Source organism: Pinus tabuliformis, chromosome J (genome assembly GCF_031772625.1).
Source record: "Pinus tabuliformis cultivar Carrire ecotype Pingquan chromosome J, CPIR1, whole genome shotgun sequence".
Taxonomy (NCBI): domain Eukaryota; kingdom Viridiplantae; phylum Streptophyta; class Pinopsida; order Pinales; family Pinaceae; genus Pinus; species Pinus tabuliformis.
Window position 1 is genome coordinate 330,105,690 of NC_142295.1, and position 18,698 is coordinate 330,124,387.

The following is an 18,698-nucleotide window of genomic DNA, read 5'->3' on the forward strand; positions in this document are numbered from 1 at the left end:
GTTCGACGCCAAGTCCTTTATTCACGCCACGTGAATTGTACTGCTGTACCTTGAGGGTCATCGTCATTATTGGTGATTCTTCTCGCGCTTGTTAACGGTTTTCATTATTGACCGGTAATCAAGCGATGTCTTTCCATGTTCGACTTCAGCGTAATTCTCACATGGATCAACTTGTACTTAGAGTGAAGATCGAACGAGTTTGAAGACCCCGGATCTAGTTTCATCCATCCGGGCTGCGATATATATTCAGGAAATATAAAAGCATTTGCCATGTACATCATTGCAGCAGATGATCATCCTCCTCAAAGGATGATAATTTTAGCGGAAGATTATCAGTCTATCTTCAGACGATCGTCTGTCATATGTACCAAAATGTATTTATAAAAGCTGAGCATGGGAATGCCCGCCTCAGTTAGATCATGAAAATAATGATGAATGAAAGATAATGTATTGTATTGTATTGTATTACAGGGCACTCTCCTCAGCACTGGAACGAACTTCGGACCCTCTAGCTAAAGCATTTCACCCGATTAACGGCCTCATACTTTAGGGGGCAACTGTTATAGACATTTTTGTGCCTCGCGTCAAGGAGCAGGGAATGTCGATAATTACAGGGATCCTCAGTCCCTAAACATGTTGTTCTTACCCCTAAAAGAACAAGGTCATCAATCAACAGCACTTCCAATCAGTTCTCCACCTGAAAACACTTCAGAACAGGCTTATTTTGGATCATGTCAGCTACTTAACTGAGCTTCTGCGCTGTATTGCACCTGTCCCACTCTGTACCTGCACTGGAAGTCAAAAACAATGAAGGCTACCTGCGCTGGGCAAGATTGGCCAAGTGGCACAGTCCTCCTGCAAGGTGTCAGTTGCCCAGGAAGTTTTCAAACTGACACTTGGGTCATGAGATTCGCCCTGTGATGAGTAAGAGGTACTTGATCACCATGTGTAAGCAAGGATCTCCAAGTGGACACAGGAACTGAAGATTAACTGAAGATGTAGAGGACACAAGGCAGCTTCATGTCAGTCTCAAGCTGACTCATCCTTTTCTCTTCTCTCCTATATATAGAGCTCTTCTATGAGGTCTATAGAGGCTGGAATTTTGTATAAGCAAGGAGGTGCTGTTGGTATACCGCCAGGATTATTGGGTGATTGTTTTACTAGAGGTGAAGAAGAGAGTTCTTGCTGTCGAGGAGGTGCTGCTGGATTGGAGCCAACATCGTTGGTTGTAACTTCCTCTGGAACCCTGTTACTTTCTATCAATAAAGTTTGCATGTTCTTCTATATACTTGTTTTACATAGATGCTTTTGTGTTTACATGTATATTTGATGCAACCTAATCCATGCTTCAGTTATGATTGCTTGTATCTCGTAGTTTGCTCCCTTTTGTTGTGCAGATTCTGTGTGTAGCTGGATCGGCTTGGAGAGCAAAGAGCTGGGAATCAGATACAAAGCGAGAAGGATAAGGATCGACTAAGCGCAAGACACCAGGTTGGTTGACCCTCTTTCCATTCTCTTTGTGCTTTCATAAAGATGAACATGAAAACTTTGTCATTCAGTTGTTGCTAAAGTCTGTCACCTTTAGAAAGGGTTAGTGTCATCCGCATCGGATACTTTTCCCCACAACACCAACCCATGAAGGTGAATGATAAAAAGGAGGATATCCCATCTTGACATGAAGCAGAAAGTGTCATGTTCAAGAGTGAGCTACCGACACAACTAATTAGATTTCCAAATCTTCCCCCACCATTTCTGGCATGTACCTCGAATTGAGTCCTTATGCTGAGGGCATGCAAATTATAGAAAGCATAGTTTTTCATTTCAATCTTGTGTAAACATGAAACTAAATACAAGAAGAGTTCTCCATGGTTCAAGCTTGTGCAAAAATGAACCCATGCCCAATTTACATCTTGTGATTGTCATTTTTATCAACTAATTTTTGCTAGATGAGCCTTGGTTGTTTCATTCCATTGCCACCATCTCTTTGGTCGATCATATGCTTTCACTTGATTGTTTTTCCTTTCATGAGGGACTGCAGTGATGAGTGGTTTTATTAGCCAACCTCTTGACCATTACATGTTTTGAGCAATTCCACCATTGTCAGAACCAGTTTCTACCGTTTTTACCACTCGTCCCTTGAGGACGAGTCATGTTTCAGCTCTTTTCTGACTTGAAAAAATGAAAAGATTACCGAGTCTTTTTCCCTTTTGAATCATAAAAGAGAATAAAATGGGGGCTCCGCTTTCAAGCTCTTTTCCAACCTTTTAAACACGAAAATGTTGTTCATCTCTTGTCATTTTGAACTCGTTAACGGATGTGAAACGTCGTGCGCCTAGTATAAATATACTCCTTTTTTTTGGTTGGGATGCACTATTTACGAAAAAGGTACTCCTTGATTGAAATGGTCAAGCAGTTCTCTTGAGTATCATTTTCTACCTTTTCAGGCTCAAGGCACATAAATGTACGAAAAGGGACAATGTGGGGTTTTATTTTTCATGTCTTTTTCAAACTATCTAAATGTGAAAAAGATACCAAGTTACACCTTTTTCAGACTTGTTAAAATATTAAACGACATCGGATTCGTCACCATGATGAACATGAGCTTCTCCTTCCTAGGGCTCATTAAACTTACTAGGTCATATTCATTCGAAGGATGAACTTATAGTGCAATCATATGCTATCCCCTTCAAGTTTGCGATTAAAAAATAATTGGGGTACCTGTGAGAAATGGTGGGGGGAAATTTGGAAATCTAATATGTTGTGTCGACAGCTCACTCTTGAACATGACACTTTCTACTTCGTGTCAGGATGGGATATCTTCCTTTTTATTGTTGACCTTCCTGGGTTGGGCTATTCATTTTTTCCTTCCATTTGATCTCCACCACGTCATCATGACCACCAATCCTATGGATCCAAAAGCTTCCAAACTCCCAGTTGAGTTTCCAATTTGTGGTGAAGTAAAATTATGAGTGCAGGCACAAACCAAGCTAAATGAAGCTTTCTAGTCAAGGAGAACAGAACCTAAACAAGCTACAAGGCAGAAATCAAGAGAGAAAGACACACTGGTTGAGATCTAGGGTGAACCCTAATCTTCAATTACAGGCATCAACATGACTGCCTAACTGACAATAATTGCTAGAAGGGGGTCAGCACGATTGTTTCTTAGCATATCGAACTAATCAACATGACTGTTAGTGAATTAAGCGCGCAGAGCGAGGGAGACAAGAAAAAAAATATAAAAAAATTAAAGATGGGACCAGATTTGCTACTACAAATTTCAAACTCAGACCAGTAAGCAAAGGAAAACAAATAGAACCAAAGGGAAAAAGTGGAACTAGAAAAGTTCACACAAAATCATGAAATCTCAAATAAGACAAATAGAAGGATTGGCTCCCCAGTAGAGTCTCCAATTTGTGGTGAAGTAGTGTGGAAACAAACAATTCTTCTAGCCCGATAATGGGTCTAGCCGCCACTGATACATTCTATGGAAGAATTTCCTTAGGTTAGAAATAATTAAGAGGGCCTACTTCTTAGTATGCTTGTCCCGTTTGATAATGTCCTTGCTTTCTCGCTCCAACCATCTCTCGTTTCTTTCTTCAGACACCTAAAACAAGTAAAAAACAACAAAAAAAAACCATTATAATAGAGAAATTGTAATTCAACCTACTTAACAAGTCAAGAAACATTAAGCCATGAACCTTTAAGATGACACATCATGTAGGAAATCAAACGATAGTTGCATATATATTGAATCAAGAAGAGATTACAACCATTGTATTGATGTTGCCGTTCTCCTCTGACAAAACCAAGTTCCCACACACTTCTGCTAGCATTCCATGATGGCCTCAACAATGTAGTTTTAAGGCTCTTCCCATTAGGCTTCACACTAAACCAAATTCACACTTCTCCCTCACACAACTAGAGAGATAAAACTACGAATAGCTTGTCATTTACTCCAAACTTAATTAGCACTGACACACCCACATTAACACTTCAACACTAGCTTGTGCTTGGGGAAAAGGGAGGTTTATATAGCATGAATGGATGGGAGGTGGATCCTCTTCTCATGGGAGAAGGTCTTATCTCTTGAGGTAATTCGATCCTTATAGGGGAAAGGAGCCCAAACTGACATCCTTGACCCCATTCGGCCAAACCATTTACCAAAGTTTTGTTGCGAAGCTTCTAGAGCTGGAAGCTTCATCTATTTATTTAAAAAACTTTCCATAAGAGGACCAGCATGACTGGAACAAAGCTCAGTCGCTCCGGTCATCACTAGGGACAGTGTTAATCCCTGCATATTGGCGTGAGGAGGACAAGGGCCATTAGCGTCAGTCTTGTAAACTAGGAAAAACAAAGATTTTGGGAAATGGTGCAAAAGATAATTTTTCTGCTCATGAAGAGGGGCACAATGGGAGTTTTGTCATAAATGGAAGGCATATAGGGTTCAATGTAGAGGCCCTCCAGGATCACGGAATGGGGAGTAGAGGGACAGTGACAAAATGTTGTGTAACACCTATTCTAGTGTCATGTTATTTTGCCGTATTTTACTGAATAATACGATACTTTATTCCTTTTTGTGGCTAACTAGGGTGAGAATTGGAGTATTTTTGGAATCTCTTCTCCTTTTTAGGTGTTTCTCACGGGAAAAATGTTATGGAGTAGATAGGTAGCGCTGATCAATTACAGAGCAGGGTAGAGCAATTTGTTGTTACACCCTGTACGTTGTTAAAGGTTGTTGTTACACGTTGAATGTTGTTACCCGTTGCTGTTACACATTGAATGTTGTTACACTATGCATTGATACAAAGTTCTGCTATTACACCAAGGGTGTTGTCACCAGTGATTGTCATAACATCCCGAACTTCTATTCACTCGCAGGATGCTGTTGCACCGGAGTTGGCAAGTGTGGGTACTATTCCACATAACAACTGTCAGTATTAGGAATTGTTTATTTTGGAAGAAATAGACCCAAGTGGTTGCAATCCTAACTAATGTATATTTGTATTTAGAAATAGGTTGTAACTACTTTTATTTTTGATAGGCATGAGAATCGTGAGATTCTCATGACTGATCTGTTTCTAATTTCGGGTATGTAATAACTATAAAAGAAACTTGATTTCCTATGTACAAGGGCACGACATATAGAAGAGTACTATTACTATGCTTCAGTAACTCTGAATTATTCTTAATACTAATCATTACAGTGATGTTGTTACTACTCTTCATTTGATTCATTAATTACTTTTATTTTATTCTTGTGCCCTACTAAGGAGGAAGGGCCCTCCTCTTTGGCAGGGACTGTAATGGTAGAGGTAGTGTACATTCTAGTTTCGCTAATTGTTATATGGTTTCTTGCTGTTGTTGTACAAATTGTGAATTACATTCATTGTTGTTCCAATTTATATTATGTTGTTACACTGAGTTAATCAACAAAATGGTAGTAACCAGCTGGAGTAGATATTAGTCACTGTGTGGCGCGCCCTTACTTTGGTAGTTGCGAAGTGTGATTCAATTCTATGGAGTGTTTTTATTTCTACATGAATGATTTGATTTAGCAATTTGATTCAATGACATATTTTACTGTTCTCTCCATTTTCTCATTCTTGGTTGTAGTGTATCAGCACAAATAGTGCGAAATCCATTGAAACAACAAGACCTACCCTGGGTTGACAATTAAATGTTGCAGTCTCAGTCAATTAGGATTGATTAAAACAACACTACACTGTCTCCACAAACTGCGTAGTATTATCCCTCATCTAGCCAATCTACCTTGCATATAGAAATTATGCAGAGGTGTCCTCCCAGGATCCCATCCCGCAGCAGTGTCTTGCATCCCAAAACTAAGTAGTGTTGTCCCAGTTGTCTAGTATGCCATACATTTAGAAACTGTATAGATGTCCTCCCAGGATATCATCCCTGCAGTAGTCACTTCCCACTGAAACTATGCAGATGTATCTCTTAGTGACCAAAAGGAAAGATGACATGCTAGAGGACTCTCAAGGAGTTGAGTAGAAAGACCAAGGAACCGAGTTATGATAAAATATTGGGACCTCATGAAAACTTTGTCGAATGCATAACCATATAGAGGGTAAGTTTGGTAAGCAAAGCTCATCCTTTTGAAATACATCTCTTATTGTGGCTTGGAGTACTGTTGATCATCGTCATATCATTATTTCTTCAATGACATGCACGGTTGCAAGCACTAAAAATCATTCCATGTGTTTCTTCTATGTGTCTTGGTTCTTGTCGGTTGTTGGACCAACGACCGTCTTTTGGCATATTGATTGCTTTTTCATGCTTGTGATATTGTTCTAGTGATTTTGAAGGTTTTTATTTGTGTGCATGATTTGTCTTCACTTTGTGAACACCAGTCGTACTCACACACAAATTTGTAAGAATAGTCATGCAAGTGTCATCACGGTCATCCGAAGGTCTACCTCAAGTGTTGCACTTGTAATTATTAGCTTTAAGACAATCCCTCTGAGCACATGTTTTGTGTTTCTGGTCTGTGTTTTCTTGTCGTCAAGGTATGCTAAGTGTGTGATCATAATGTCAAGTTTTCACTGGTTCACTTGCCTTCCGCACTTAGCCATTTTCCTAAAAAACTCTTGGACCGGACAACCTCCTTCAACTAGACCCTGACTAAGCTGCATTGAGCACTCTCAACCCTCAGTGACCCTGCTCTACTGTGCATAACTGCATAGTGCTTGAGGTTTTCCTCCAGGCTAGCTGCACTGTGCAATCTCGAAAGTGAGCAACCTGTATTCCTCCCACAACTATGAAAAAATTTCCTCCATGCCCAAACTAAACTTCACATTTCTCAAGAACATTTATTCAACCTCTTTATAGTCTAACAGAAACCTGCATTGCACTAGGACCTGGGGCTATAGTAAACTCCAAAAATGCGTAGACATGCCCAGCTAATTTCCCTGTTACCTGCCCCACACTGCCTTCAGAAACTGCATAGTCATGATCAACAAGGCCTTTACTACCTTTCTCTGCACTATCTCCAAAAAATGTGTAGTCCTGTCTGGTAGGTCCTCTATTGGCTTGCTCTGCATTGGTCCAGAAAATGATGTAGAATTCCCAGTTGGTCCCCTAAGTGGCATGTCCTATCTTCCCCTTGAAAAATACATAGCAATTCCATCTATAGCCATGCTCTATCCTTCCTCTGGAAACTGTGCAGAACTGACCACCAGTCCCTTTTCATCACTACTCTATCCTCCCTTTGGAAACTATACAGAACTACCCAATAGTCCTTCTACAACCCCACCCTGTCCTCCTTCTGGAAATTACGGAGAAACCATTACCATTAGGGTCCCATCTTGCAATCGACACTGGTGAATGTCACTGGAAAATTCTACCTCCCAGTGGTCACTACGCAATTTTTCTCAACAATGCAGACCGAGTTCCAGAATTCTTCATCCTGGCCTGAGCTCTACTTTGCATAGTTTTAGTGTCCTATCCTCCCTCCTAGTGACCCGGACTTGAACACGGAAAACAATGCATCATACTAGACTCAGAGATTTTTGGATTTGATGTTGTCCCACCATGATTGAATTGCAGGAAGTAAGTACATTGATGGAACATGTTGAGATGATGAGTGGGATCAAGAAGGAGCGCATTCTAGAATAATTTCTTGTAGCTAGATGGACATACAAATCACATCGAGCAACAAGCAAAAGGAGTACATCCATGGAACCATCTTGCAAAGACCAAGACCATTGAATACCCTGCAACATCAAGCTATGCAGAGGTGAAGACGAAGCACATCCAAAGACACATCCACCACTTAGCAGCACAACAACCTGACATGTACACCACAGTCAGCCAGTACCTGTCAATAGTGTCATGTCAAGTTGTGTTATGAGTTTTCTTGACCACCTCACTACTATAAGTTGTATCAGTGGTAATCAAATGTAATGTAAAGTAAAATTCCAAGTGTCATTAGTGGAATGCAAATAGTCATATGTAATGTAAATAGTTATATGTAATGAAGTTTAAGAGTCATGAGGGTAATCCAAGACTCAAAGGGGAATGTCAAGGGTCACCCCACCCTTCGCTATATATAGAACCTCATAACTGATAGAACTAGCTTTTGGGAGCGAAGCTCTTAGCGAACCATTTCTTAGAGGAGGTATGGAGAGTATTGTGACGAGCCTTGGCTTCTCCACAATGTAGAGAGAGTAGATCTCTTTTGAGGAGCAGGCGATGTTCACTGTAATGTTCCATTATTGGGGCTAGTGGTCATCAATGGTGTATGTATGGATGCAACTTTCAGTTTATATAATATAACAGAGCCAACACGTCTTCACGTATATGTTGTTATTGTAGTTTTACTATTCTAGTTACTTTGGCAATGTATGTTGTTTAACTTACGCATTTGTAGATGAACTATTTTGTATATGATTGTATGAATCTTGTTGAAGTCACATTGTCAGTTTAACCCCTCACTATGGATTGTGGACTATTCTTCTTTCGAGCTTGTGATCTCATTCAACTCGTGTGTTCCTTGCAGGATCTGTACTATTAAAACCTTTTAAGGGATACACTTCATTTTCCCCCTTCATGTGTTAGAACCCCCATGCATCTCACTTGACTTGCTGCAAGGTCACACACTTGCTTCTGAAAAATACATTACACTTTCCTTTGTGCGCTATTGCAGTCAAGGCATAACTTTACTACCCACTGTTAGGACTCCTACTTGAAATGGCTTGAGGTGTTGTTGGCACTTCTTACCAGGGAGATCCCGTGACATGTTGGCAGGTCCAACATCATAAAAATTTATGGTGCTAGAAGGAGGGCCAGATGGCAAGATGAGTCCTAAAAGTATGTTTTTAATCTCTACACATCTTTCATGACTAACATTACAATTTGACCTCTGACATGTCTATCTCACGGACGTGTTTTTGAAGTGTTGGAGGATGTCTTCAATTACTTGTCACATAACTTGTATGATGGTGAAGGCGGAGATGATTTACTTAGTCACAATGTTGCCTTCATGGGTTTCTATCAAAGGAATGAATTACATGAGGATCAAATTGCCTGCTCGCTGTTGACATTCACCTTTCGAGGGCATGCAGTACAATGGTGTGTCACATTGCGTGTAACATCTATTCACTATTTTGATCAATTGATCAAAGAGTTAGCATTTTCTTTCGATCGATACAATTGTAGATAACTCAATAAAAATTTTCTAAAATTACAGAAAGCACCTGATGAATCCATTGAGAAATTTCAAGAATGCTTTCATAATCTTTCATTTCAAATTCCTGAAGATGAAATTGATTGGAAATTTCGCAATGAAAGATTTCAGTATCTTATTCACATATCTAAAAATCCCCATATCTTCGAATCATTCGAACCCTTCCCAACATACCTCGATGTTAGAGCTTCCAAAACCAAGATGAACAAGGTTGTTGTCAGAAGCAGGGAAAATTTTAAGAAGCCCCCCTAAATTTATATGTATAATAAATGGGCGAATCTCCATGGTATATAGGAAAAGTGGAAGGCGATTTTATCAATAATATAATATGTATATATAATTTTTTGGCGAATGTCTCACTAGGCATGGCGAATATTTTACTCAATTATAAAATTTTGTAAGATCTTGGTATTACCATGGGTCAATACCATGGGTTAGCATAAACCTGGAGCTTAAAAATCACTATTAGTAATTTATAAAAATTAATAAAATTAATAGTTGATTTTTATTTTATTTTTTATTTTAACCAAGCTAAAATGTTTAACATACATTAAATTACAACATCCATTTTTACTCTTGATCCACCAAGCCCCGAGAGGTATCAAATATTCTTTCACTCTATGCTAGTTTGCATATCACAGTATTTGATACCTCTGGGGGGTTAGTAGATCCAGAGTAAAGATGCATCTATGCTGGTTTAATTCCCCCATTTAAATAGGCTACATTCCAGGTGAATACCATGGGTCAATACCATGTCCCATTTTTATTTTTATTAATATTAATATTAGGGTTAATAATGTTTTTTTGCATGGTATTAATAACAATCTAGTCCATGGTATTTGTCCCATAGTATTTTGCCCATAGGTTTCACCTAAATATAACGCATTTTTTGAGTGTTCGTAAATATAAGGTGACTTATGGAGTAAATATAAAAAAATGTTTTATTTGTTTACCATACCTCTCGTTTATTTATATTTTTATTAATTTACCATACCTCTTTTACAAATATGGCATTTGGCCACCCGGATGCGGGTGTTAATGCGATGCATTTATGAGGGCTCTCTCATTGTAGGCAGCTGTCCCTGCACCTAGCTCGCGGACGAGGACTGCATACCCCAATGGCATGTGAAATTAATTGGATACAGAACAGAATGATGGTCGCACAGATCGTCTTTAATGTGCGCCTGGTTCAAGAGTTTACGCTCAAGGTTTTATTCATGGCCTGGTGTCTAGTTTACGCCATTGCTCTTGGTTCTTTTCACCTCCGCCCGATTTTTTTCCCACACCCCTATCTCGTTCAGGCAGTCTGGAGGCACGCCTGGGTTTTCTGTATCGCCTGGTTCCTCTGTGCTCAGTCCCTCCCTCGTCATCTCTGCCATTTTCCCTTTCTTGGTTGTTCAGATAATTTGAAGATGCCTCACCGTCGAGGAGTCTCTCGCCGAGGAGGCAATACGGGTAACAGAGGCAACGCCTCTCATTCTACTCCTCAGAACGTAATCCCCATTGCTTCGGCCTCCCCGTCCTCTCCGTCTCTCTCCCACAATTCCTTTCAAACATCCCACTTCACCTTCCATAGCAGGCTCAACAGGCCAGTATTGTTTGCCAGTATCACTGTTATTTTTGCTGAGGAGGAGGATAATCCCAGCAGCTCAGCCCACACCACCACCTCTCAATCTCAGGATGACAGTGTCCTTCAGGGGGAGATGGTAGGGGTTGTTTTTAATGAAGACATCATGCAGGAAGATGGCACTGTTCCTGAGGTACCTCCGCATCTGGCAGATTCGACTCAGCGCGAGGTCCTTGCTTGTGAACCGGTTCATCATGCAGGCAGCATCCTAAATCTGGTAATTCCACCAGAAGGTGGTATCGAAGGGAATGACGACAAGGGATTCGTCACTTGGATTGCCTCGTCCAGCCAGGCAGACATGGATGCGCCCGACTCTCCGCAACATGCTGAATGATGCTGGTTCATTGCCGACGGGTGGCACTCTTGCCTTTGCTCTGTTTTATTTTATGCTATGTGTCTATGTTTTGGGTCTTTGGTTATGGGTTTGGTCTCAGTTCTCATTTTGTATCGGTGTGAGCCAACCGGTTCTTGATCTGCAGCAACAACTCTTGGTTTGGCGAGTTTTGTTGTGCCTCATTTTTGTCCATGGCGGGTATGACATAATGGTTACCAGTAAAGCCATTGCAGGCGATAGAAATGCTGTGTTAGACTCAGAACAGAATAATTTTTTTGTGTGTCAGGGTCTAACAAATCGTGTTTTGAAGTCTTTTAATCCTGAAAGGGTAGATAGCAGGATATGTATGTCTCAGAATCTCTGGCTGAGGGCTAGCCTCTGCCCCCTCTGAGGTTTTGACCTCCATGTACATATTGTTCTCTTTTTTAATAGAATTAGTATTTACGCGAAAAAAAAAAAAATGGTATTTAGCCCATAGGATTCACTTAAATAAAACCTCTTTCTTGAGACTTCATAAATAGAATGAGGGTTATGGAGTAAATATAAAAAGAGGTTTTATTTATTTACCAGACGTCTAGTTTATTTATATTTTTATTTATTTACCATACCTTTTGAGTAAGTATAAAAAGACGTTTTATTTATTTACCATACCTCCACTTTACTTATATTTTTACTTTTTTATACCCTTGCATGTATATAAGGTGACTTATAGAGTAAATATAAAAAATGTTTTATTTATTTACCATACCTCTCATTTATTTATATTTTTATTAATTTACCATACCTCTTTTATAAATATGGTATTTGGCCCATAGGATTCACGTAAATAAAACCTTTTCTTGAAAATGGGCGAATGGAAGGTTGTAACTCCTAATTTCAAGGGCTAAATTTACCTTTTTTACCCTCTCCCTTAAAAGAAGGTGGGCTATTTGAGGAGATTTGTAAAAATGTACTATGATACAAAATATTCGCCCACTAAAAATTTAAAACCACTTAATTTCGCCAAAGGGTGAACATTCTCCCCTAAAATTTTCTATGGTCAGAAGCGACCCTCTGTCTACTTCTCATCAGACAGCTCTAGCTCCGCAATGCGATGTGGGAGAAGGTGTGCACACATCTATTGAACTATCACATCCTCCCACCCTACCTGCTCTAGACATCTGCACAAATTTGGCTTGCAAGCTTGTTGGTTGTCACATTGTCTTGTATTCTCAACTTCCATCCTCTAGTTCCTTTGATCCTCCATATTGTACTTTATTGTGTTCTCCCATTCTGGACTCCTCATTTCTTGTTCACGAGGATCAATTTGTCGATGGAGTTGGTGTTGAGAAGCAAACTTGCATTGTCATTTATGAGGAGTGTGTGTGGGAATCTGAAGAAGGACATGCGGTGGAGGATGACCTCCTTCTTTCTGCACCTCATCCACAACTTCACGAAATATTTTATGATTCTGCCATTTCTAGTCTATCTTGTGAAAATTCATCTTGGGATGATTTTTCTTCTCATCTTTCACAGAACACATTTGATGTCATTACGTCATTGAATTGTAGAGAGGACACTTCTTTCTTTCTAAATCATCCCAATCTATCATCTTATCTTTCTAAGAAATCAGAGGGTGAACATTCTTGTTTCTCATTAACCCCTATGTATGATTCGTCAAATCATGAGGATGTCGATGAACATATTGAATTTTATGATTTTGGCCATCGTGATCCCTTTACTCCTTCATTCGATAGCAATGATGAGTCATTCCCTGTTGATCTTTCTAAGCCAACGGTCTTTGATAATATATATGATGATGAAGTGGAAACCCCTAAATTTGTTGAGGCACTTCAGCCCGAGTTGATGGTTATGTCAGGTCCCCAATGTCCTAAGGTCAATTCCACTCCTGATCAGAAATCTTTTGAAACACCCCAAGCTCCTCATAACTCTCCTGTTTTCATTGAATATCAATATCATCCACAGATTTCACATCCTCCACAACAATTACATAATCCCATCACTCATGCACTTGAGGAATCATACACAATGATCACTCTTGCTAAGCTAAAGTTGTCTTCATTTTTCATGTTTGCTCATGTGTCACAGTCAAAAGAGTGTACATGCTCACCGTCTGTGCATAGTGTGTTACAACACCTTGGTATGTTCACAAAATGTTTGTCTTCTACTTTTACTCTTTTCTTTTCTATGGATGCATTCAAACTTCGAGCTTGTTGGTATTCATTGTCTTATTTTTTTTGTTTGTTGGTTTACATGCTTATCTTTCTTGTTAACTATTTTATGGTGTCTTCATTGGAAATATTACTTTACGTGAGTAGGCCCAGGCACTGCTTATTTTAGGAGTAGGAGTAGTGTTTTATTTCTTGCTTTGCTTTGCTTTCATGTCTTTCTTTGCTTTCTTGTTTTGCGTTGCTTACTTCTTCTGCTCTTTACTTCTTTGTTTGTTTGCTTGTTTTCACCCATAGGGTAGCTTCACATGAAACCGTGTTTGGGTTTGAGACAAGCCAAGAAAATGATAAGAGGACTTGTACAACTATCAAAATTTGGTTATTTGTTTATTCCCTCTTTAAGATGATCTTGCATTCTTCAGTCGATGATACCTTGATGGAAAATACATTATGTTCATAGTGAGTCTTGGTGAAGTCACAACACTTGTTCTTTAACTAGCACTGCCTACTCTAATCGGTTATTCTATTATTCACTTAACCCTTATTATCGTAGTGAAGTAGAGTAAGGTGAGGGGGGAGACGTTATCAAGTAGGTTAGAGGTATATATAAGATACTTCTCTAAAGGAACAACCTCTTCCTCTTGCAATAAGTCAGGATCCCTCTTCCGGCTCATGAAAATAAATAAGTTCCTATACACAATTCTTTGAAAAAAAAATGAAAAAAAGAGTAAATCCAAAAGAAGAGAAAGGCTTCTTGCGCAAAGAGGTGATGCAAGTAACTCCATTGGGGTACTGATGTGGCTTGTTGGCAACAAAGCGATTCTTGTGTTCCGGAATGACTCCATCGGGGTATTGTCCAGGCCTACTAGAAATGGAGCAACACCTGAGATGAAACTAAAACTCTCAGAGTTATATTACTTGTGCACCAATATACCTCTCATCCCCAATCAAAACAACTCAATTGAGTTGGATTGGTATGTGTGATGACCATTCAAGAGGATGGTATGGACTACATCTTACACTCAAGACAGTTAGGAAGCCATGGTGATGAAATAATTGAACAATACTTCTAGAAGAGTTACACTCGCTTTTACGAGACAAGGTCCATACAAAGAGCTGGAGTTCTACTAGTGTGTTGCCAATGTTGTAGCGGCTACAACCACCCTCCAAAATTTTTTCTTGCATCCAAATTTCAGAACCTACCATGGATCTTGTGAATTATTTTTCCTTGGTCACTTATTGGTAAGATGATGACCTCAAGCCCCTCCCCCCTCCTTGATCTTAAGAATTGTTCACGTCTCATTTTTATGCAGCATGTGTCATCCTTGGGGATGGGGATTATTGTTTGTCATGCAAAAGGAAGCTTGTTCTGCTTCAAGGGGAATGCTTATTTGTATGAATTGCTCTCATTACGTAGATATGTTTCACACTCACTTCACACACTCTTGTCATGAAGGCTGTTGCATCAAGAAGAGTATGTTTTATATGTTCTAGATGGTCTCTGTTTTATCACTAAGTGGTCAAGTGTGTGATCATAGTCATGTTCTATCACTGTTCACATCGATTCCAATAATCCCACACTTAACCAAATTCTGGAGTTCCCTAGCAACTTAGCCTCATTCATCTTTCCAAAACTGAACACTTCGTTTTTGCAACCCTCTGGATTTTTCCCTTTCTTGCTAGAACTGTGCAATGCGTAGAGACCCCAGCCTCCCTTGGCATCCAAAACTGTGCAGTGATTTCCTCTAGTGTCCTTCCCTCAGCCCGAACCCACTGTCTCCATAAATTGTGTAGTATTGTACCTCTGCTGCCCAGTTTGCCATGCATACATGTATTGCACAGAGGTGTCCTCCCAGGACCCCATCCTGGAGTAGTGTCTTGCATCTCAAAACTACACAACGTTGTCCCAACTATCCAGTCTGCCTTACATTCAAAAACTGTGCAGATGTCCTCCCAAGACATCATCCCAGCAGTAGTCATTGCCCGCTGAAACCATGCAGATGTATATCTTAGTGACCACAAGGAAATATGACATGCTAGATGACTCACAAGGATTTGAGTAGAAAGACTAAGGAACCGAGTTATGATAAAAGATCAGGACTGCATGAAAAATTTGTCGAATGCATAATTATCTGGAGGGTAAGTATGGTAAGAAAATATCATCCATTAGAAACACATCTCTTAGTGTAGGTTGAAGTATTGTTTATCATCGTCATATCATTATGTCTTCAATTACATACATGGTTGCAAGCACTTAAATTCATTCCATGTGTTTCCTCTATGTGTCTTGCTCCTTGTCAATGGCTAGACCAACGGTCCTCTTTTGGCATATGGATTTCTTATGACACTTTTGATCTTGTCCTGGTGATTTTGAAGGTTTGACTTTGTGTGCATGAGTTCTCTCCACTCTGTGAACATCATTCACATTCACCAAAAAAGTTGTAAGCACATTCGTGCAAGTGTCGCCACGGTCATCAAAAGGTCACACTTGTCGCTCTTAGCTTTAAGACAATCTCACCGAGCACATGTTTTGTCTTGTTGGTATGTGTTGTCTTCTCGTCAAGGTATGCTAAGTGTGTGATCAAAATCTCAAGTTTGCAATGGCTCACTTTCCTTCCACAATTAGCCACTTTCCTGAAAATCTCTCCGACTGGACAACCTCCTTCAACCAGAGCCCGACTGAGTTGCACTGTGTAGTATCAGCCCTTAGTGACCCTGTTTCACTACCCAGAACAGTGTAGTGCTTGAGGTTGTCCTCCAAGTCAACTACACTATGCAATCCCAAGAGTGCGCAGCCTGTTTGCCTCCCAAAACTATGCAAAAATTGCCTATATGCCCAAAATAAATTGTGCATTTCTCAAGCACAATTATTTGGCCTCCCTCTGGTCTACCGGAAACCTACACTACACTGGGTATCGGGGCTGCAATGCTCTCCAAAACTATGCATACATACCTAGTTGATTTCCCTGCTACTTGCTCTAACATAATTACCGATCAAACGAGAAAGTGAACCGGTACCCGTTTTCTTGAGGTAGCAAAAAGTCACCCGATTTTGAAAAGTGGTGATGCCAAAATACACTCTTTCTTTTTTAGCATATTTTTGGCACTTTAAAATTTCTTATGTATCAATAATGAACAATTTTTCTCAATGTTTGTGATTTTCATATTGATTTTGAAAAGTGTTGATGCAACATGAACACATTTTTTTAAATGTTAGTGATTTTCATGTTGATTTAAAAAAATGTTAATGCAGCATCAACACATTTTTTTAGAGGGCTTATTTTTAACACTTTAAATTTTTTTATGTATCTAGTGTGAACAAATTTTTTTTGTTAGTAATTTTCATCTTGATTTACAAAAGTGGTGATGAGCCTCAACCCTTTTTGTTTAGAGGGTTTACTTTTTACACTTTAAATTTTCTAATGAATTAAGTGTAGATAATTTTTTTTAAATGTTGGTAATTTTCATGTTAGTAAAAAAAAAAAAAAAAACATGACAAAAAAAATCAAATACAAAAAAAATATATAAAAAAACAAAAAAACCAAAAAACGTATAAAAATGTAAAAATAAACATAAAACATAAAAATAAAACATAAAGCATGACAAAAATAAATATAATAAAAACATGTTAGTAAAAAAAAAAAAAAAACAACGTAACAAAAATAAAAGACATAAAAATAAAAAAGCCTGATAAAAAAAAACATAAAACATAAAACATGTTAGTAATAAAACATAAAAATAAAAATAAAAATAAAAAAGACAAAAAAAAACCAAATACAATATATATATATATATATATATATATATATATATATAACAAAATAAATGTAAAAAACAAAAACAAAAAATTGAAAAAAACAAATTAAAAATTTGATTTTTTTTCAAAAAAGATATATATAATTTAAAGAAAAACAAATTGATCCACAAAAAAAATCTAAAAACATTTTTTTTTTAAGTTAAAAAAAATAATAAGAAAAACCTCATTAGAAAAAATAAAATTAAAATAATTAAAATAAAATTAAAATAAAAAATAAAAAAGATTGAAATGAAATAATTTAAATAAAAAAATTAAAAGTAAAATATAAAATAAAATAATAGTTTAACAATTAATTTTTTTTTTTAAATTAAAATTATAAAAATAAAGAAATAACATAATTGTTTTTTTTAAATAACAATTTTTTTTATAAAAAAATAAATTATAAAAACTAAGAAACAAAATTAAAGAAAAATCATTAAAAAAACAACAATTCAAAAAAAAAAAAAAACAACTAAAAAAAACATTTAAAAAAAAAAAATCAATTAATTAATAATAATAAAAAACAATAAAAAAGGAGCATTTTTTTTTTAAATAAATAAAAAAACACAATTAAAAAATGTTCCGCCCCCCACCCTCCGTCACCCCTCTTTTGACCCGTCCCCTCTCCCTTCCCTCACCCCCATCACTCTCCGCCTTTCCCTCACCCCCCTTAACTCCCCACCGTCAACTCTCCCCTGTCGTCTCCCTTCCCCTCCCCTCTCCCCTCCCTCACCCCCCTCCGCTCCCCATCCTCGGTCCTGCCCCCCCTGTCCCCTCTCTCCTTCCCTCCCCCACCCGACCTCCACCTGTTGGGTCCCTATAATACTAGTGATTACCCCATTACTATTGTAGTTGTACCCCTTATTGTTGTGCCCCTATTATCCCCATATTGTTATTATTGTGCCCCATAGAATCCCTCTATTGTTATTTTTGTGGATTTATATTATTATTGTTAGGTCGGCTGGGTTATATTGTGACTCCTTAGACTCCTATATATAGAAAGGAGGTTTTGTCATTTATATCATCCAAAAATTGCTCATTTATGTAATGTAAAGGAGGTTGCCCCCTCAAAGAGGTTGAATTCTAAGGCGTTGATCTATCTTTTCTATATTTTTGTGAGCTGGTTTCATAAAATTTGGTATTAGAAGCATCCAGAACTTCTCAAGCATTGAGGACAACACTTTTTTGAAGGAGAGGGGCATGTTGGGTCCCTATAATACTAGTGATTACCCCATTACTATTGTAGTTGTACCCCTTATTGTTGTGCCCCTATTATCCCCATATTGTTATTATTGTGCCCCATAGAATCCCTCTATTGTTATTTTTATGGCTTTATATTATTATTTTTAGGTCGGCTGGGTTATATTGTGACTCCTTAGACTCCTATATATAGAAAGGAGGTTTTGTCATTTGTATCATCCAAGAATTGTTCATTTATGTAATATAAAGGAGGTTGCCCCCTCGAAGAGGCTGAATTCTAAGGCGTTGATCTATCTTTTCTATCTTTTTGTGAGCTGGATTCATAACACCACCCCATCCCCTTCCCTCACCCCGCTCCCCTCCCCTCC